Genomic DNA, 19,459 nt, shown 5'->3' on the forward strand with positions numbered 1-19,459 from the left:
GCTAACATGCACAATGCCCTGTGTTTAATAACTAGCAATGGGGGTGTAGCGCTTGCTAACATGCACAAGGCCCATGTTTAATAACTAGCAATGGGGGTGTAGCGCTTGCTAACATGCACAAGGCCCTGTGTTTAATAACTAGCAATGGGGGTGTAGCGCTTGCTAACATGCACAAGGCCCTGTGTTTAATAACTAGCATTGGGAGGAAGAGAATAAAAGAATAATACTGGACCATATATAACACACCCCGAAGCCCTCTGAGAGCCCCCAGGCAGTATGAATAGCATGTCAGCTTGGGACAGGACCTCTACTATATTTGACCTGCACTATATTGAAGCCAAGGCCCAAGGTCATGCAGCCCCCTCCAGCAAACCTGCATCCCAACCCAGAAAGACCTTCCTTGCTTCTACCAGACTGGCTGAAATGTTATTTACTATCCAGAGGGGAGAGTTTCAAATGCCTGCAGAAATCTCTGAGTAAATCCGATTACAGTTAAATGGGATTTGCTTTAAAGGAAGATATCAGAAGAGCAAAATGCAATGAAGTAAAAGAAAGGAAAGGAAAAGAAGACATACACCAACTACCAGGATGACAGGGAGGATCAGGATGACAGGGAGGACCAGGATGACAGGGAGGACCAGGATGACACAGAGGACCAGGGTGACAGGGAGGACCAGATGGCAGGGAGAATCATGACAGGCCACATGCTGGGCTGCTACAGGAGCAAAGGAACAGCTTAAGCTTTTGGGAGGCAGTGCACTCAAGAGATCCCTGTGTCAGAGGTCCTGCTGGAGGGAAGGAGAAGTGGCTGCTTGGTAGAAGGAGTCAAGTTTTCCTGGTTCCTTCTGCCTAGAAGAGCACTAGGAACTTCAAAGGCCACCAAGCTGGCAAGGAAATATCATGTTGTGCACATAGAGGTGTTATCAAACCAGGCTCTGCCAGTGTGTTACATTTGGCAGCCTTTGGACCCCAGTCTAGAGTCTCAAGTATGCCCTCCTACCCCTGGGATAGGCCATTTCTAATCAGTTCTCTGGATACCAAAAGAAAACAGAAAGTTAGCCCAACTCTTTCATGTTAAGAATAAGGAAACTGTCACCCATCTTGGTGGACCCTGGGTGGCTTGGTTCAGTTACACCTTTCCTAGTTTGAAAAGCAGACAGACTTATTGAAGAAAGTTTGAGAGGAATAAAGACATATAAAGAATTTGAAAGTCACTAGCAATCATCTTTCTCCCAAGATAACCCCCCTGAGATTAAACACTGGGGATATGTCTGTCTTCATTCTTGCTGGACAAGATGTGGGTGGGTGGACAACTGCAGCCCTACCTAGCTTGTCTTCATTTACTATTCTACCTTAAATATTTTCTGATGTCACTAGAATTTTATTCTTTTACAGTGAATTGTGCTAGGGGCTCTACAGATGGCTCAGTGGTTAAGAGCACTGGTTGTTCTTACGGAGCTGCTGCGTTCAATTCCCAGCAACTGCTTGGTGGTTCACAACCATCTATGATGGAATCTGATTCCTTCTTCTGACATGCAGGTGTACAGGAAGACACAGCACTCATATACACAAATAAATAAATCTTTAAAAAGAACACTATTTTTAAAAACACAAAGATTAAAACAATAAAACCTAAGAGATTTAAAACATGTTAGGGAGGCAGAGCATAAGGATGAATGCCAAAGTCTGACCCAGGACTGTGCTCACTTCTTCAATGAAGAGCTCGCAATCTTAATAGGCAGTCAGGAATAAGATTGGGGGGATACTGAGTCTCCACCCCAGTGACTGGGTAAATGGAGAAGTCAAGGAGTATCTTATTTAATGGCTGCCCTAGGCTCTGACTAGATGACAAGGAATTCAAGCTAATGGCACACTGTAGAGACCAAGTTAGCTGAACAATAGAAAAATTGCAGGGCTGTTTGGTCCCAACAACATGAAATTAATTTATCAATGTGGCTTATGTGGCACTGGAGAGATAACATCCCTCTGTAAAGGATGGTTTCTTTCACACCTTATTTACATCTGAATCTCTTGGCTCCAGGAATCCTATAAAGGCCTGAGCCAGAAGGATGGGGAGCTGCCAGGGTTACCACTAACCAGCTGGAGCACAGATCTGAACTCAGAGAGCCTGTAATCCAGGAATCAATGGAGATCCTGCTTCCCAATCTGACATGTGACAATTTTACATCCTCCTCCTCTTGCAAGACCCTGCCTCCTGTTTGGGGAAACTTTGCCAAAGGCAGAGTCTCCTCCATTCCTGTGTCTCCTTCTGGGGCAATGTTTACAAATTCAGGGTCCCCAGAGGCAGCAATCCTGTGAAAGCTGGCAGCCCCAGGGCTCCTTGGAACCTGCAGCCCACTCGAATTTCAAAGAAACTCAGAGGGCTCTGCTGAGCTATTTACCTGGATGGCTGGGGGAAGGGGCACTCAGCAGGACTGGGAGTCCTTCTCCCTGGCCTCAACTCCTGTCTGCTGCCTCTGCCTTGCTTGTAGTGCCACAAAGGGTCCTCTGGTTTAGGGTGGTTGAAAACTCAGGGTTCTAATTCCAAGCATTAGACTTAGACATTGGGCAATTTCTGCTTCCCACTGCTCTTCTCAGCCGGGCTTCTCTCTAGCCGGGGACAAATCTTTTTGCTCTAGTGGGCCTCAAGTTTCTTATCTGTAAGACATGGGACCTAACATAGGAGAGCACTGTTAAACTCAGTGTCCTGTGGCATAGCCTGGTGGAGAGTAACCACCCACACATGACCACTGCTACTAAGAGCAGCTCTTACTGAGAGCTCAGTAACTGATCACAGTATCAAGTATTAGATAATTGATTACAGGAAAAACTACATAGATGATTATAGTTTATCATTTATTCAACTTAATGTATCCCAGAACACTGCTCCAACCCTGTCAATTAGATATACACCAGTCTGTTTACAGATGGGAAAACTGAGTCTAAGAAGGACCTTGATTTCATACAATCTGACTTTTGAATATTAAGGTGACTGTGTATATCCTTCTGTATGCTGTGGATAAATAAATATAATTATGTGCCTAGATTTACAGGCACACATAGGTGAATATATTACTATTGATACATTAATAATAAAATAAGAGGCTGGACATGAAATCAGGGAGGTTCTCAAGGCTTTATTTCACACCCTTCTAGTTCCATGGGTGAGAACTACTCTGGCTGGGAGTGCAGGGAAGGCTGGCATGATACTCATGAGGATAGTGTTTGCAGAACAACCAAGCCTCAGTCAGATCTCTAATGGAGAGAGAGGCTTTGGTGGGAGGCTTTGGTTTCTCCCCAATCTGTTCCCAAAGTACTGGCCTTCCTGGGGGCTGTGTCCCACCCTTTTTCCAGGCACCCTTAGCTTTCCCACATTGATAGGGGAGGAGAGGGCTGGGTAACTTCTCTAAGAGCTTTAGGGTATCAGAACTCTCTTCAGTTACAAGAGAGGGTGTGTGGTGGGGAATCTAAAGAGCTGGTCAGCTAGAGTTGGCAGCCGAGATTGGGAGTCGCATACCTGGGTGGGGAGTCCTAGGTTTTCCTGGGCCTCCATTTTACTGTCTCTGTGAATCTGTAGTCTTCACTGCCCGTGGCCCCTTCCTCTTCCTACACTTGTTGTGTCTCTTGCTCGTAGATGTATCATCTCTCTCCTGTAGGAAAAAGCCATGAGCATGAGAGATGACAATCATTGTCCTCCCATGGAGACAGCTGGAGAGTCCAGCACAAACATTGCTGGACAAACCCTATTGCTACTGCCCTATGGTTGTATGGACTTGCTATATCATAGAACCTCTTTGGCCTCAGTTTCTACTCCTGCAGTGGGGTTAGCTAACTTGTCCTTTCCTGCAGGGTCTCGGGACATTATTAAGTGGGTGATGTGACCGACCTCCTTCATAGGCTCCGTGAGGAGTCTAATACTATTTTGGTTGTTTTTGTTTCTGGATGTCTGAGAGGACTTGAGTTAGGCAGAAGATCAAGACTTTGAACCATAAATCAGGAAAATGAAGTGGAGGATAATTTGGGCTAGATTAGTTTTTTCAGAGGAAGAACTTGACGGACAGATGAATAGATATGTCCCCGCCCAGTGAGCTAGGAGACAGGGTTTCTGGAGACTTGCTGCCCTAGGTCTCCTCCCAATGCCCTTTGGTGTCTGCACCTGAGGCTCAGGGATTGCAGTGGCAGGAAAGATTCGTGATTTTTTCTGGAGAGAGAAAGGAGACTCAAAGTCCTAATACAGGCTTCCCGAAGCAGTAAATTGTGTTGTGTGTCCTCTCCTAAGTGTTCCTTGGGCATCCCTGTCTGAGGTTGCAGTAAACAACCTTTAAAGCCTCTGGCTTATTGCTTGCCCAGATTGTCTGTGTGTAGACTCCTGGTGGCCACAAGAGGGCAGCATGGTGCACGAATCGATTCTTGGTGGTTTTCCCCAGGGAGAGCTGGAGCTGGGAGAGTGGCAAGTGGATTGCCAGCCTGGGCTTTTGGAGCCTGCCAGGAGTCAGGGCTAAGCTTCTGGCAGGGAGGGCTTCTCTGTAGAGCTGTCCCTACTCTGGTTCTATCTGTGTGGTCTGAGGACACCCCAGTACAGCCACTACCACACTGTGGCCTTTGATGGCACTGAACTGTGGGCATCTTCAGTGGAGAGATGCTTTGGGACAGACATTGAGCAATGATAGGAGAAGTGTGCTCCTTCTGCACAAGCTAGCACAGATTTTCAGGGGTTTTGTTATTACTGTTCCAGTGTTTTACTCACTTATAAAAAATATTCTTATAATTGAAAATATGACTTCATGTGTGTGAACGTTTTGCCGGAATGTACGCATGTGTGCCACGTGCATGCTGCTGCTTACTTAGACAGAAGAGGGTGTTGGACTGCCTGGTACTGGAGTTACAGACAGTTGTGAACTAGTATGTCGACAGTATAAATCAAAACCAGGTCCTTCGGATGAGCATCAAGTGCTCTCAACCACTGAGCCACATCTCATCTCAACCATGTGTGTGTGTGTGTGTGTGTGTGTGTGTGTGTATGTATATATATACATATACATTTATATGCAATATATGCAGTGTATTGTTATTGTAGCAATTCATGCAATGCAAAATTGGCCTTTATAGTGTTTAATGGCACTTAAGCCATTACAAGGCCATTTAAACACTTCTTTGTAGTTCCAAGTCAGTTTTAAGCCCATATCCATTAACTGCAGAGTCTCCCTCTCTCCTCTAGAATTACCCATCCTGGGTCTTTCTCATGAATGGAATCTGTGAATCTGGTGTGTGCCACCAAACAGGACATTTTTACAGCTCATCCACCTTGCAGCATGAATCAGAATTTAATTCTCTTTCACATTTGAATAATATTGCATTATAAAAAATACCACAGGCTTATGCAGTCATCAGATAACAGGCATTTGTTTTCCCATCCTTTATTATTTAAAATAAGGCTGCTATAAACACGCCATTTGAGCTGTGGTTTGAATACACATTTTTTATTATTTCATGTACATACCCGGAGTTCTGCTTGTCTTTGAAGGATTTGAAAGAACATAAAACAGCAGAAGAGGAGGAAGGGTCAAAGTAAAACTGACCACTACAATGAAACAAAAGAGTGCATGTTCACAGCGGTGCATAAGGACCCAGCTCTACCGACAGTGCTAAGCAGACACTTCCAAGCAGCTAAAGTGAAAAGAGAGAAACCTGTTACATGAAGCCACTGGTAGAGATAAACATTTTCCTGTCATTAAATCCAGAAGGACATCTATCTAACATGGATCCTTGTAAGAAGACCATGTGTGACCATGTGGAAAATGTATTCTGCAATAGAAAGAAATGTGCTTCAAATGAGCGGATTTGGACTTTTTTTCTTCATCTACTCCATATAGATCACAAACACAGTTAAACTGTAATTCAATAAAATTAATTTTTTTAGGACAAAGCTACGAGAATACAGCCTGGATGCATTGCTTTCTAAATACCCCAAATAAAACGAGTCAAAAGTGAAGAATCCCAAAGAAACAGTCATGAACAGCCAAAGGCTCAGACAGTTCCTAACTTCTCGGGCCCTGAGAGCTTTAGCCCCTGCCCCACTGACATTTGCAAACACTTCACATGCTGATTCAGCCCTCACTTTAGGCAACAGACAGGTCACGTTCTTGTCACTGTGGGCGTTGGTGCACCAGGAACCTCTCTGTTGATGAATCTGTGCTGTCATGCTGGGACCTATGTCTGGCTGCGGCATTCCCCACCCCGTGCTGGTGCCATTAGTTTGGTTGCTGCACCAGACCCTTGCTGCCTGGCCCGTAGTGGGCCCCACTCCACAGCTGACTCGGGCTGAGCAGGATAACAAAGCTCCAGAGGTTTCTACAGCAAGCCAGTCTGATGGGGACGTTGATGCCCCATCAGTCTGATGGGGTGAGATGCAAAGTAAACCTAACCTCACACGAGGCTAACTTGGAGAAACCTTGACTATCCCATCACTACACAAGCACCCACATGAAAGCAATGGCAGACCCTGACCAGGGCCCTTGACTTCACAACAGTGATACTTGGCTCTGTCCATCCAAGTTCAGGCCATAGTAAAAATATCCCTGTTTCCATACACGGGCTGGATACGGAGCTTGGTCTTCATGTGGGTCCCGAACAACTGGAAGTGTGGACTGTCCCAAAAGCTGTAGCCTGGGTGTGGGATATGTTCTTCTAGATGGGCTGCCTTGTCTGGCCTCAATGGGAGAGGATGAGCTTGGCCTTGCAGACTTGAGGTGCCAGGATGGTGGGGTGGTGGTACTCAAGGGGGCCCCCACCTGCTCAGAGGAGAAGGGGAAGGAGAAATGGGGGAAAGGGCCGTGGAAGGGGGTGACCATAAGGGGGGATGTGAGCAGAATGTAAAGTGAAAAAGTTATAAAATTCTTAAAAAATTACTCATGTGTGTGTGTGTGTGTGTGTGTGTGTGTCCAACACAAACACACACCGCTATCTTTCTAATCAGGATCTTCCCCATTCCCAGGATATGGTAAAGAACAAAAGGATATTTATTACCAGTCGATTCCCTAGGGTCCTCCCATACTTCTTAGCGTGTTCACACAGACCCCTCATCATCATTTCTATTCTATGTGTAAAGAAATTGGCTTCCATCAGGTCTGAGTCACTCAGAGCACTACAGTTCTTTCCTGGCCAGAAGAAAACTGTCTCAGCTGGGAGCATAGCTCAGTTCGGAGAGTGCTTGTCTAGCATGCATGGAATCCTGGGTTGGATCTGTAGAATGACATAAATCAGATGTGGCAGCTCCTGTGCTGATACCAGCACTCAGGGGGTGAAGGCAGGGACCAAGGAATTCAAAGGCTCTTGAGGGTAGTCTGGGCTATGTTGAGATACTATCAGACTCCCTTTACCTCTTATCCATTTTCCCCTACCTCTCATCCTTGGGATCTGGATTGAAAGAAAGGAGGTATGAGGAAAAATGCAGGAAAATAAGGACAAGTTGTCCACATGCCTAGTAGCCCATGGCTTTCTTTGGTTCAGTAGACACTGCAAAGCCAGACACAAAACTTGACCACTTAGTATCACTTGGTGAGAGGAGAGCTCTGGGTTCAGAGGCAAGTATGTAAATAGACTTGCAATAACAATTTCAACTCTAAATATGTCCTGCGTGCCAGGCACTACAAACGCCATATATTCGCAGAGTAAAGTCAATGCTCACACAGCCCTGTAAGAAAATACTTCTCTCTGTGTCAGAGAGGAAAACAAGACTTGAAGGGATCAGTGAGCATCCCCTAAGGCCACACAGCTCCATGCGGATAGAAATAAGGGCTATGTATCCATGGCCAACCATCCATGTCCCTAGAATCCTGCACAGGCTCCAGAAATACAGGGCTGCCTGCTTCCCTCCCACTGGTTAGATTCTGCATACTGACACACTACCCCTGAATGAAGTCAACAAAAACCAGGGCATTTCAGCCCAGCTCTGAAATGGCACTTGTAAAGCAATGTGTCCCGTGGGAAACTGGAAGCTCCTGGCATGGGTGACTGGGGCAGGCTTCTGGAAGAGTTAAGGTGACAAGGGCACAAACAAACAGGGGTGTAGCGCTTGCTAACATGCAGAAGGCCCTGTGTTTAATAACTAGCAATGGGGGTGTAGTGCTTGCTAATATGCACAAGGCCCTGTGTTTAATAACTAGCAATGGGGGTGTAGCACTTGCTAACATGCACAAGGCCCTGTGTTTAATAACTAGCAATGGTGGTGTAGCGCTTGCTAACATGCACAAGGCCCTGTGTTTAATAAGTAGCAATGGGAGGAAGAGAATAAAAGAACAATACTGGACCATATATAACACACTCCAAAGCCCTCTGAGAGCCCCCAGGCAGTATGAATAGCATGTCAGCTTGCGATAGAGCCTCTACTGTATTGGACCTGCACTATATTGAAGCCAAGGCCCAAGGTCATGCAGCCCCCTCCAGCAAACCTGCATGCCAACCCAGAAAGACCTTCCTTGGTTCTACCAGACTAGCTGAAATGTTATTTACTATCCAGAGGGGAGAGTTTCAAATGCCTGCAGAAATCTCTGAGTATATCAGATTACAGTTAAATGGGCTTTGCTTTAAAGGAAGATATCAGAAGAGCAAAATGCAATAAAGTAAAAGAAAGGAAAGGAAAAGAAGACACACACCAACTGCCAGGATGACAGGGAGGACCAGGATGACAGGGAGGACCAGGATGACAGGGAGGACCAGGATGACAGGGAGGACCAGGATGACACAGAGGACCAGGGTGACAGGGAGGACCAGATGGCAGGGAGAATCATGACAGGCCACATGCTGGGCTGCTACAGGAGCAAAGGAACAGCTTAAGCATTTGGGAGGCAGTGCACTCAAGAGATCCCTGTGTCAGAGGTCCTGCTGGAGGGAAGGAGAAGTGGCTGCTCGGTAGAAGGAGCCAAGTTTTCCTGGTTCCTTCTGCCTAGAAGAGCACTAGGAACTTCAAAGGCCACCAAGCTGGCAAGGAAATACCATGTTGTGCACATAGAGGTGTTATCAAACCAGGCTCTGCCAGTGTGTGACATTTGGCAGCCTTTGGACCCCAGTCTAGAGTCCCAAGTATGCCCTCCTACCCCTGGGATAGGCCATTTCTAATCAGTTCTCTGGATACCAAAAGAAAACAGAAAGTTAGCCCAACTCTTTCATGTTATGAATAAGGAAACTGTCACCTATCTTGGTGGACCCTGGGTGGCTTGGTTCAGTTACACCTTTCCTAGTTTGAAAAGCAGACAGACTTATTGAAGAAAGTTTGAGAGAAATAAAAACATATAAAGAATTTGAAAGTCACTAGCAATCATCTTTCTCCCAAGATAACCCCCCTGAGATTAAACACTGGGGATATGTCTGTCTTCATTCTTGCTGGACAAGATGTGGGTGGGTGGACAACTGCAGCCCTACCTAGCTTGTCTTCATTTACTATTCTACCTTAAATATTTTCTGATGTCACTAGAATTTTATTCTTTTACAGTGAATTGTGCTAGGGGCTCTACAGATGGCTCAGTGGTTAAGAGCACTGGTTGTTCTTACGGAGGTGCTGAGTTCAATTCCCAGCAACTGCTTGGTGGTTCACAACCATCTATGATGGAATCTGATTCCTTCTTCTGACATGCAGGTGTACAGGAAGACACAGCACTCATATATACAAATAAATAAATCTTTAAAAAGAACACTATTTTTAAAAACACAAAGATTAAAACAATAAAACCTAAGAGATTTAAAACATGTTAGGGAAGCAGAGCATAAGGATGAATGCCAAAGTCTGACCCAGGACTGTGCTCACTTCTTCAATGAAGAGCTCGCAATCTTAATAGGCAGTCAGGAATAAGATGGGGGGGGGGATACTGAGTCTCCACCCCAGTGACTGGGTAAATGGAGAAGTCAAGGAGTATCTTATTCAATGGCTGCCCCAGGCTCTGACTAGATGACAAGGAATTCAAGCTAATGGCACACTGTAGAGACCAAGTTAGCTGAACAATAGAAAAATTGCAGGGCTGTTTGGTCCCAACAACATAAAATTAATTTATCAATATGGCTTATGTGGCACTGGAGAGATAACATCCCTCTGTAAAGGATGGTTTCTTTCACACCTTATTTACATCTGAATCTCTTGGCTCCAGGAGTCCTATAAAAGCCTGAGCCAGAAGGATGGGGAGTTGCCAGGGTGACCACTAACCAGCTGGAGCACAGATCTGAACTCAGAGAGCCTGTAATCCAGGAATCAATGGAGATCCTGCCTCCCAATCTGACATGTGACAATTTTACATCCTCCTCCTCTTGCAAGACCCTGCCTCCTGTTTGGGGAAACTTTGCCAAAGGCAGAGTCTCCTCCATTCCTGTGTCTCCCTCTGGGGCAATGTTTACAAATTCAGGGTCCTCAGAGGCAGCAATCCTGTGAAAGCTGGCAGCCCCAGGGCTCCTTGGAGCCTGCAGCCCACTCAAATTACAAAGAAACTCAGAGGGCTCTGCTGAGCTATTTACCTGGATGGCTGGGGGAAGGGGCACTCAGCAGGACTGGGAGTCCTTCTCCCTGGCCTCAGCTCGTGTCTCTGCTGTCTCTGCCTTGCTTGTAGTGCCACAAAGGGTCCTCTGGTTTAGGGTGGTTGAAAACTCAGGGTTCTAATTCCAAGCATTAGACTTAGATCTTTGGGCAATTTCTGCTTCCCACTGCTCTTCCCAGCCAGGCTTCTCTCTAGCGGTGGACAAATCCTTTTGCTCTAGTGTGCCTCAATTTTCTTATCTGTAAGACAAGAGAACTAACACAGGAGAACACTGTTAAAATTCAGTGTCCTGTGGCATAGCCTGGTGAAGAGAAAACTGTTCACATGTGAGCACTGCTACTAAGAGCAGCTCTTACTGAGAGCTCAGTAACTGATCACAGTATCAAATATTAGATAACTGATTATAGGAAGGACTAGAGAGATGATCATAGTTATCATTTATTCAACACTTACTGTATCCCAGAACACTCCTCCAACCCTGTAAATTAAATGTACACCAGTCCTGTTTACAGATGGGAAAATTGGGTCTAAGAAGGACCTTGATTTCATACAGTCTGACTTTTGAATATTAAGGTGACTGTGTATATCGTTCTGTATGCTGTGAATACATAAATGTAATTACGTGCCTAGATTTACAGGCACACATAGGTGAATATATTACTATTGATACATTAATAATAAAATAAGAGGCTGGACATGAAATCAGGGAGGTTCTCAAGGCTTTATTTCACACCCTTCTAGTTCCATGGGTGAGAACTACTCTGGCTGGGAGTGCAGGGAAGGCTGGCAGGATGCTCATGAGGATAGTGCTTGCAGAACAACCAAGCCTCAGACAGATATCTAATGGATAGGGAGGTTTTGGTGGGAGGCTTTGGTTTCTCCTGAATCTGTTCCCCAAGTACTGGCCAACCTGGAGGCTGTGTCCCACCCTTTTTCCAGGCACCCTTAGCTTTCCCACATTGATAGGGGAGGAGAGGGCTGGGTAACTTCTCTTAGAGCTTTAGGGTATCAAACTCTCTTCAGATACAAGAGAGGGTGTGTGGTGGGGAATCTAAAGAGCTGGTCAGCTAGAGTTGGCAGCCGAGATTGGGAGTCGCATACCGGGGTGGGGAGTCCTAGGTTTTCCTGGGCCTCCATTTCACTGTCTCTGTGAATCTGTAGTCTTCACTACCTGTGGCCCCTTCCTCTTTCTAGACTTGTTGTGCCTCTTGCTCATAGATGTATCATCTCTCTCCTGTAGGGAAAAGCCATGAGCATGAGAGATGACAATCATTGTCCCCCCCATGGAGAAAGCTCTCCTTTCCCCCCTCTCTCTGCCTTTCCACTGAGGCACCCCCTTCCACCTCTACCAAACATATTCCTCGTTCTCTCTTTCTTTTTTATGAAACACCCAACAGGCACTGTCAGGCACAGACAGGTCTAGTAGTCATGAGATCTTTTATTAATGAAATAACCTTAAATGCCATATTTGGTGGATCTCTGACACTTTTGAAAACCATCTATCTACATACAGCATGCCGAATTTGTTAAAACTGAACAGTCCTAGCTTACCTGGGACCCCTGAGTAAACCAAGGAGAGACGGAATTGCTGCAAAACACATGAGAAACTTTATTAAAAATACTAGCATGCTAGGGTCACTCTGTATATGAAGAGTGAGTGACCCCCCACCATCCACACCGAGGACTTTTTATACAGACCCCAGGGCAGACTCCATTAGGCACAATGTGAGTGGTAGAACAGTAATATCTTTAAACAGATTGGTCTACTAGGGGATGAGGTAAATGGCCAATGGTCAGTCCGGTCAGTCCTTTGGAATGCATCCTCACCCCTAGGTCTCTCCTTCCCCTTTGTTGTCTAAGGAATGCAATCCAGCACCTGACCCTTTTTAAGTTTCTGAGTTAACTTTTTCAAATTGTTAAACATTGATTATTTTTAACTATTTACTATGTGAATAACCTTGAAAACATGTTATTGTAATTAACTAAATGAGAATTTAATATAATCATCATTTTGACAATCTATTAACTTGCATTACTTAAGTATCCTAAATAGTATGTAATAGCAGCTATTAAAAGGACTGGGAGTAAACCTTGTCTTCTAAATTAGTTGTATAGGCACAATGCCTATCTTAGAGTAAAAAAAAAAAAAGTTTTGTATCAATATACAAAGATTTATACCCATGAAAACCTTAAGCCTGTATCAATATATAAATTCTCTTCCAATGTAAGAAAATATAAAACAATTCTGCATCAAAATATAAAGATTTCTACCAGTGTCAGATTATAGCTATAAAATGTTTTATATAAATTTAAATCTAGTAATCCATCAATATATTTAATTTCTCATAATTTACGCTATCTCCCTTTTATCTTTTCAACTCCCTTCCCTTTACCTAAGAAAGAAGGAAGAGAAAAGGAAAGGAACACTATTTAGTTTCATTCTTGTCCAAAACTATAATTATTTGTAAATTATCCCTTAAAATGACAACATACCTATAACTCATTAAATGACTAAAACTTAAAGAATTAGGACAACAGTCTTCTTATGATTGTTTCCTGATGATTTGGGTAAATAATTTCTTTGGGGTGGGGGTTTCAAGAAGGAAATTGTAAAAATGGTTAATTCAAAATAAAAGTAGCAGCTAATATTTATTATAGCAATCCTTCCTGAAGTTGTTCTCAAAGCAAATCTCTGGAAACAGCATCAGTATGAGTCAAGATCAGGCAAGGAGCTGGAACAGCAGGTCAATTCATGATGGTGAACTTATCAGAGCTGCCCTCTTGGTATGTCATTCTGTAATATATAACCTGACAAACAATATTTAGTTCTAAAAAGATATTTGCATGGAATGTGCAAGGTGCACAGGTCAGTTAAGGATGAATTTTTGCTTCCTGTTTGAGCAGGTAAAAGACAACTGTCTTTTTTATGAGCTGGCTTAATCAATAGCCAAATGGTAATATATCTTCAGTCATGCCATATCAAAAGAGGATTTTTTTCATGGTTTCCTGGACCAAAGAGTTCCTCAGAGCAGTCATATCCCTTGAAGGAGGCAGTATGGCCCAATGACTGCAGTGGATCAAATAGTGCCCCCCCCACCCCCCCAGTCCATGCTCATGTGGATTCCTTTGCAAGCAGTGCCTTTGCAGATGTAGGAACTTGAGATGAGGTTGTGCAGTGCTGCTGGTACAGGTCCCAACCCCATGACTGGAGTCCTCATTAAGGCCATGCTCATGGATCGGCAGGATTAATATAGTTAAAATGGCCATCTTGCCAAAAGCAATCTACTGATTCAATGCAATCCCCATCAAAATCCCAACTCAGTTCTTCACAGAGATAGAAAAAGCAATTCTCAAATTCATCTGGAATAACAAAAAACCCAGGATAGCTAAAACTATTCTGACCAACAAAAGAAATTCTGGGGGAATCAGTATCCCTGACTTCAAGCAATACTACAGAGCAATAGTGTTAAAAACAGCATGGTATTGGCACAGTGACAGACAAGTGGACCAATGGAATAGAATTGACGATCCAGAAATGAATCCACACACCTATGGTCACTTAATCTTCGACAAAGGAGCCAAAAAGATCCATTGGAAAATGTTAGCCTTTTCAACAAATGGTGCTGGATCAATTGGAGGTCCGCATGCAGAAGAATGCGAATTGATCCATTCTTATCTCCATGTACTAAACTTCAATCCAAGTGGATCAAGGACCTCTATGTAAAACCTGACACACTGAAACTAATAGAAAAGAAACTGGGGAATACCCTTGAGGACATGGGCACGGAGGAAAAGTCCCTGAACAGATCACCAATAGCTTATGCTCTAAGATTAAGAATTGACAAATGGGACCTCATAAAATTACAAAGTTTCTGTAAGGCAAAGGACATTGTTATAAAGACAAAACAGCAACCATCAAATTGGGAAAGGATATTCACCATCCCTACATCTGATAGAGGGCTAATATCCAATATATACAAAGAACTCAAGAAGTTAGACCCCAGGGAAACAAATAGTCCTATTAAAAAATGGGGTACAGATCTAAACAAAGAATTTTCACCTGAAGAAATTTGGATGGCCGAGAAGCACCTTAAGAAGTGCTCAACATCATTTGTCATTAGGGAAATGCCGATCAAAACAACCCTGAGATATCACCTTACACCAGTCACAATGGTTAAGTTCAAAAACTCAGGAGACAGCAGGTGTTGGCAAGGATGTGGAGAAAGAGGAACACTCCTCCACTGCTGGTGGGGCTGCAAGATGGTACAACCACTGTGGAAATCAGTCTGGAGGTTCCTCAGAAAACTGGACATGACATTTCCGGAGGACCCTACTATACCTCTCCTGGGCATATACCCAAAGGATTCCCCGGCATGCAATAAAGACACATGCTCCATTATGTTCATAGCAGAGTTATTTATAATAGACAGAAGCTGGAAAGAACCCAGATGCCCCTCAAAGGAGGAATGGATAAAGAAAATGTGGTATATTTACGCAATGTAACACTACTCAGCAATTAGAAACAATGAATTAACAAAATTTTTAGGCAAATGGTTTGATCTGGAAAATATCATCCTAAGTGAGGTAACCCAGTCACAAAAGAATACACATGGAATGCAATCTCTGATAAATGGATATTAATTAGCCCAGAAGCCCTGAATACCCAAGGCACAAATCGCATAACAAATGACTCCCATGAAGAAGTATGGAGAGGGTCCTGATCCTGGAAAGGATTGATCTAGCATTGGAGGGGAATATAAGGACAGAGAAAAAGGTGGGAGGTGATTGGAGAAGGGATTGACAGAAGAAGGTTTATGGGACATATGAGGAGGGGGGATCCAGGAAAGGGGAAATCATTTGGAATGTAAACAAAGAATATAGAAAATAAAAATATTAAAAAAAAAAAAGGAGAAGAAGAAGCTAGACTCCGGAGAGCCAAATAACCCTATTAAAATGTGGTACAGAGCTAAACAAAGAATTTTCACCTGTAGAACTTCGAATGGCTGAGAAGCACCTAAAAAAAGGCTCAGCATCACTAGTCATTATGCAAATCAAAACAACTGCAACATTTCACCTCACACCAATCATAATAGCTAAGATTAAAAATTCAGGAGACAGCAGATGTTGGCGAGAATGTGGAGAAAGAAGAATACTCATCCACTGCTGGTGGGATTACAAGCTTGTACAACCACTCTGGAAATCAGTATGGCCTTTCCTCAGAAAATTGGGTGTGACACCTCTGGAAGACCCTGCTATACCACTCCTGGACATATACCCAGAGGATTCCCCAGCAAGCAATAAGGACATGTGCTCCACTAAGTTCATCTCAGACTCATTTATAATAGCCACAAGCTGGAAAAAACTCACAGATGTTCCTCAGTGGAGGAATGGATACAGAAAATGTGGTATATTTCCACAATCTAGAAACTCTGAATACCCAAAACACAACTCACATATCAAATCATTCCCAAGAAGATAGAAGGAGAGGGCCCTAGTCCTGGAAAGGCTTGATGTAGCATTGCAGGGGATTACCAGGACAGAGAAGTGAGAAGGGTTTGATTGGGGAATGGGTAGAGGGAAGCTAATTATTAATTTGTGCCAGGAGAGTTGATGTGAGGACTCACACAGATGAAGCACTAGTTTCCAGGACCTCCTGTCTTGTATGCCAATTCACCCAAGGGAACACACAATATTTTTTTTCTAAAAAGGTGTTCTCCCTGCATCAAGTGTATTCTTTTTTTTTTTTTTTTGGTATTTTTTTCTTTGATATATTTTTTTATTTACATTTCAAATGATTTCCCCTTTTCTGGCTTCCCACCCCTCTTCTCTCCCCATATTTCCCCATCCACCCCTTCCCACTTCCCTGTTCTGGTTTTGCCCTATACTGCTACACTGAGTCTTTCCATAACCAGGGGCCACACTTCCGTTCTTCTTGGACCTCATTTGTGTGTGGATTATGTTTTGGGCATTCCAATTTTCTAGGCTAATATCCACTTATTAGTGAGTGCATACCATGACTGATATTTTGAGATTGGGTTACCTCACTTAGTATGCTGTTATCCACCTCCATCCATTTGTCTAAGAAGTGTCTTCTAAACAATGGTCATATACTTACCTGCAGTTTAGTGTGAATAATGATCCCTCTCTATGTGCCATGACCTCATGCTAAGAGGACACTGCCTTACCTATCCCTTTATACAATGAAACTAAATCTAGGAGCAATTGTTGGCCCTGCCATAGTCACACAGCTCTTAGAACACAGTCAAGTCTTGACATTCCCAACTATCTTCCACACTGTAGTCATCTTCCTGTCACACAAGTGTTCCAGTGAATCATGTCATTCAGAAGGGCAGTCATGTGGAGAATTCCATCTACACCTGCACCCTCATGATGGCACTTGGCTTTAGTAATTTTAATGAGCAATAATCTTAAAAGTCTTACTTTTATCAAGACTCTAACCTTTTTTTCTTTTAACATTACAATTCAAAAGAACAGAAAGATCAGTGGTACTATTTTCTGAGAAGGTATTTTACTTGTGATTATACTTTAATTCTGTACTGATATGGGAATTGTAGTTTGTGTTTAATTTCTTTCTTAAAAATATATTTTGCAGACTGTCTTCAACCTTGGTATTGATTAGATGGTCACTGGATACTGCTTTAGATCCTTTTGTCTATCACATATTTCATTTAATGTTGAGGAAGTGCAGTCATTGCCTCCTTTTATATTACAGTAAACAGCACTCTTTAGTATTACGTTAAATTCCACTCCATAAATGTTACTGCACCATGTCCATTAAAGCCATCTGCTACTTTAATGTCAAGCTGATTTTTGCCTTTTCCTTGTGGATTAGTCACAGAACTTTCCCTCAGAACTTATGGACTGCCTCTATATATTAAGGGAATTTACTGTAATGACGTATGGTCTGTAGTCTAACTAAGCCAACAATGAGTAGCTGTGAATGGGAAGTCAAAAAATCTAGTAGTTTTTCAGTCTATGAGGCTAGTTTGTTTCACCTGGTCTTCTTTATAAACTGGAATCCTGAAGAAGTAGATATCAACAGATGTGCTGGCAGTAAGAACAAGCAGGCAAAGAAGAGTGAATCTTCCTGCTTCCAAAGTCCTTATATAAGCCTCCAACAGAAGGACTGGCTCAGATTAAAGGTGTTTACCCCCATGCCTAGATTGGGACCTTGCTTTGTCCTAGGCTGACCTTGAACTCAGATCCACTTCCCTTAGATTGTAGAAATTAATAGTGGGTGTGTTCTACCTTGCCTGGACCTAAAGTTTTCATGGCCACTATGCCTCAATATCTCCATATCAAGGTCCAAGTCAAAAGCCTCAAGATCTGGATTACAGGTGTGCCCTAAATTTCTGGATTGTAATTTTTTTCATATGTAGTCTAATTGACAGCAACCTTGCAACAAAAACCTTCTGAGGACTGGCTGTGTTTCCTAGATCAATGTGTTATTAACTGGCCATACCTTTGGTTCTAAAACATTTTTAAGTATTCCCTAATCCAATAGTGCATATTGATAAACTGATTGTCTTGTATTTAACACTATGATGGTACTTATAAACTATTAAAGTGATTAGCATGAAATAAGCTACTAGCAAATTTATTTTACTATATTGTGTGTTTTTATTGCATTTGAGCAGATCCATTAATGCATCCAAGAAGAGTATCAAGAAAGCTTTCTCACTGAAGATATTCACTGAGGACATCGCAACCTGTGACTGTATATGTGAATACAAAACCAAAACTGATATTTCAAGTTCATGACTAGGAGTGACAGGCAATTTGTAGAATAATGGAAGATGGAGACATAGGAGGGTAGAGGAGAGAGATAGGATGAATTTTTGCATATGGAAAATCTAAGTGGATATGGCATGCACCCATGTTTATATGTGATATGAAGAAAGCAACATGAAACAAGATTGATCCACATGCTAAAGCAGAATAAAGAAAAAAATATTTTTTCTTTTTCTAAGATGACTGAAAGTTACATCAGGTAGTTGCTTCATCATACATTTCCATTCCAGGTATTATTTTTAGAATTAAACAGCATTTTTCTTTCTTTTTTTTAAAAGGTATTTTCTTTATTTACATTTCAACCTGGTTGCCCTTCGGAAACCCCCCCCCCCATCTCCCTGCTCATCAACCCACCCAATCCCACTTCCCTGTCCTGGCATTCTCCTACACTGGAGCATTGAGCTTTCACAGGACCAAGGGCCTCTCCTCCCATTGATGTCCAACAAGGCCATCCAATGGTGCATATGGGGCTGGAGATATGGATCCCTCCATGTGTACTCTTTGGTTGGTGGTTTAGTTACTGGGAGCTCTGGGGTACTGGTTGGTCGAATTTGTTGTTCCTCCTATGGGACTGCAAAGCCCTCCAGCTCCTTGGATGCTTTCTCTAGTTCCTCCATTAGGGATCCTGTGATTAGTCCAATGGTAGGCTGAGAGCATCCACCTCTGTATTTGTCAGGCACTGATCCTGTCCTCACAGGAGACAGCTATATCAGGCTCCTATAGCAAGAGCTTGTTGGCATCAACAATAGTGTCTGAGTTTGGTGAATATATATGTGATGGGTCTACATGTAGGGATGTGTCTGGATGGTCTTTCCTTCAGAGTATGCCCCACACTTTTTGTCCATATCTCCTCCCATGGGTATTTTGTTTCCCCTTCTAAGATGGACCAATGTATCCATACCTTGGTCTTCCTTCTTTTTGAGCTTCATATGGTTCATGAATTGTATCTTGGGTATTCCAAACTTCTGGGCTAATATCCACTTATCAGTGTCTGTTCTCTCATGATTAGGTTACCTCACTCAGGATATTTTCTAGCTCCTTCCATTTGCCTAAGAATTTCATCAATTCTTTGTTTTCAATATCCGAGTAGTACTCCATTGTGTAAATGCACCACATTTTCTGTATCC

The 19,459-nt window shown here is 43.1% G+C and overlaps 1 protein-coding gene across 44 annotated transcripts in view; it reads left to right on the top strand.

Annotated features, from left to right (window-relative positions):
- Positions 1-19,459, top strand: part of LOC127676254 (zinc finger protein basonuclin-2-like) — a 191,812-nt gene that overhangs the window by 155,606 nt on the left and 16,747 nt on the right. For 4 of the 44 annotated variants that reach the window (XR_007975783.1, XR_007975793.1, XR_007975801.1 and 1 more), the window contains one exon: positions 18,179-18,562. The exons of 39 other annotated variants lie outside the window; for them this stretch is intronic. The gene's annotated coding sequence lies outside the window, so the exon portion shown is untranslated. The remainder of the gene's footprint in view (positions 1-18,178; positions 18,563-19,459) is intronic. One more of the 44 variants, XR_007975795.1, reaches the window with a different exon arrangement.

The sequence above is a fragment of the Apodemus sylvaticus genome, unplaced genomic scaffold, assembly GCF_947179515.1.
Source record: "Apodemus sylvaticus unplaced genomic scaffold, mApoSyl1.1 scaffold_175, whole genome shotgun sequence".
Lineage (NCBI taxonomy): Eukaryota > Metazoa > Chordata > Mammalia > Rodentia > Muridae > Apodemus > Apodemus sylvaticus.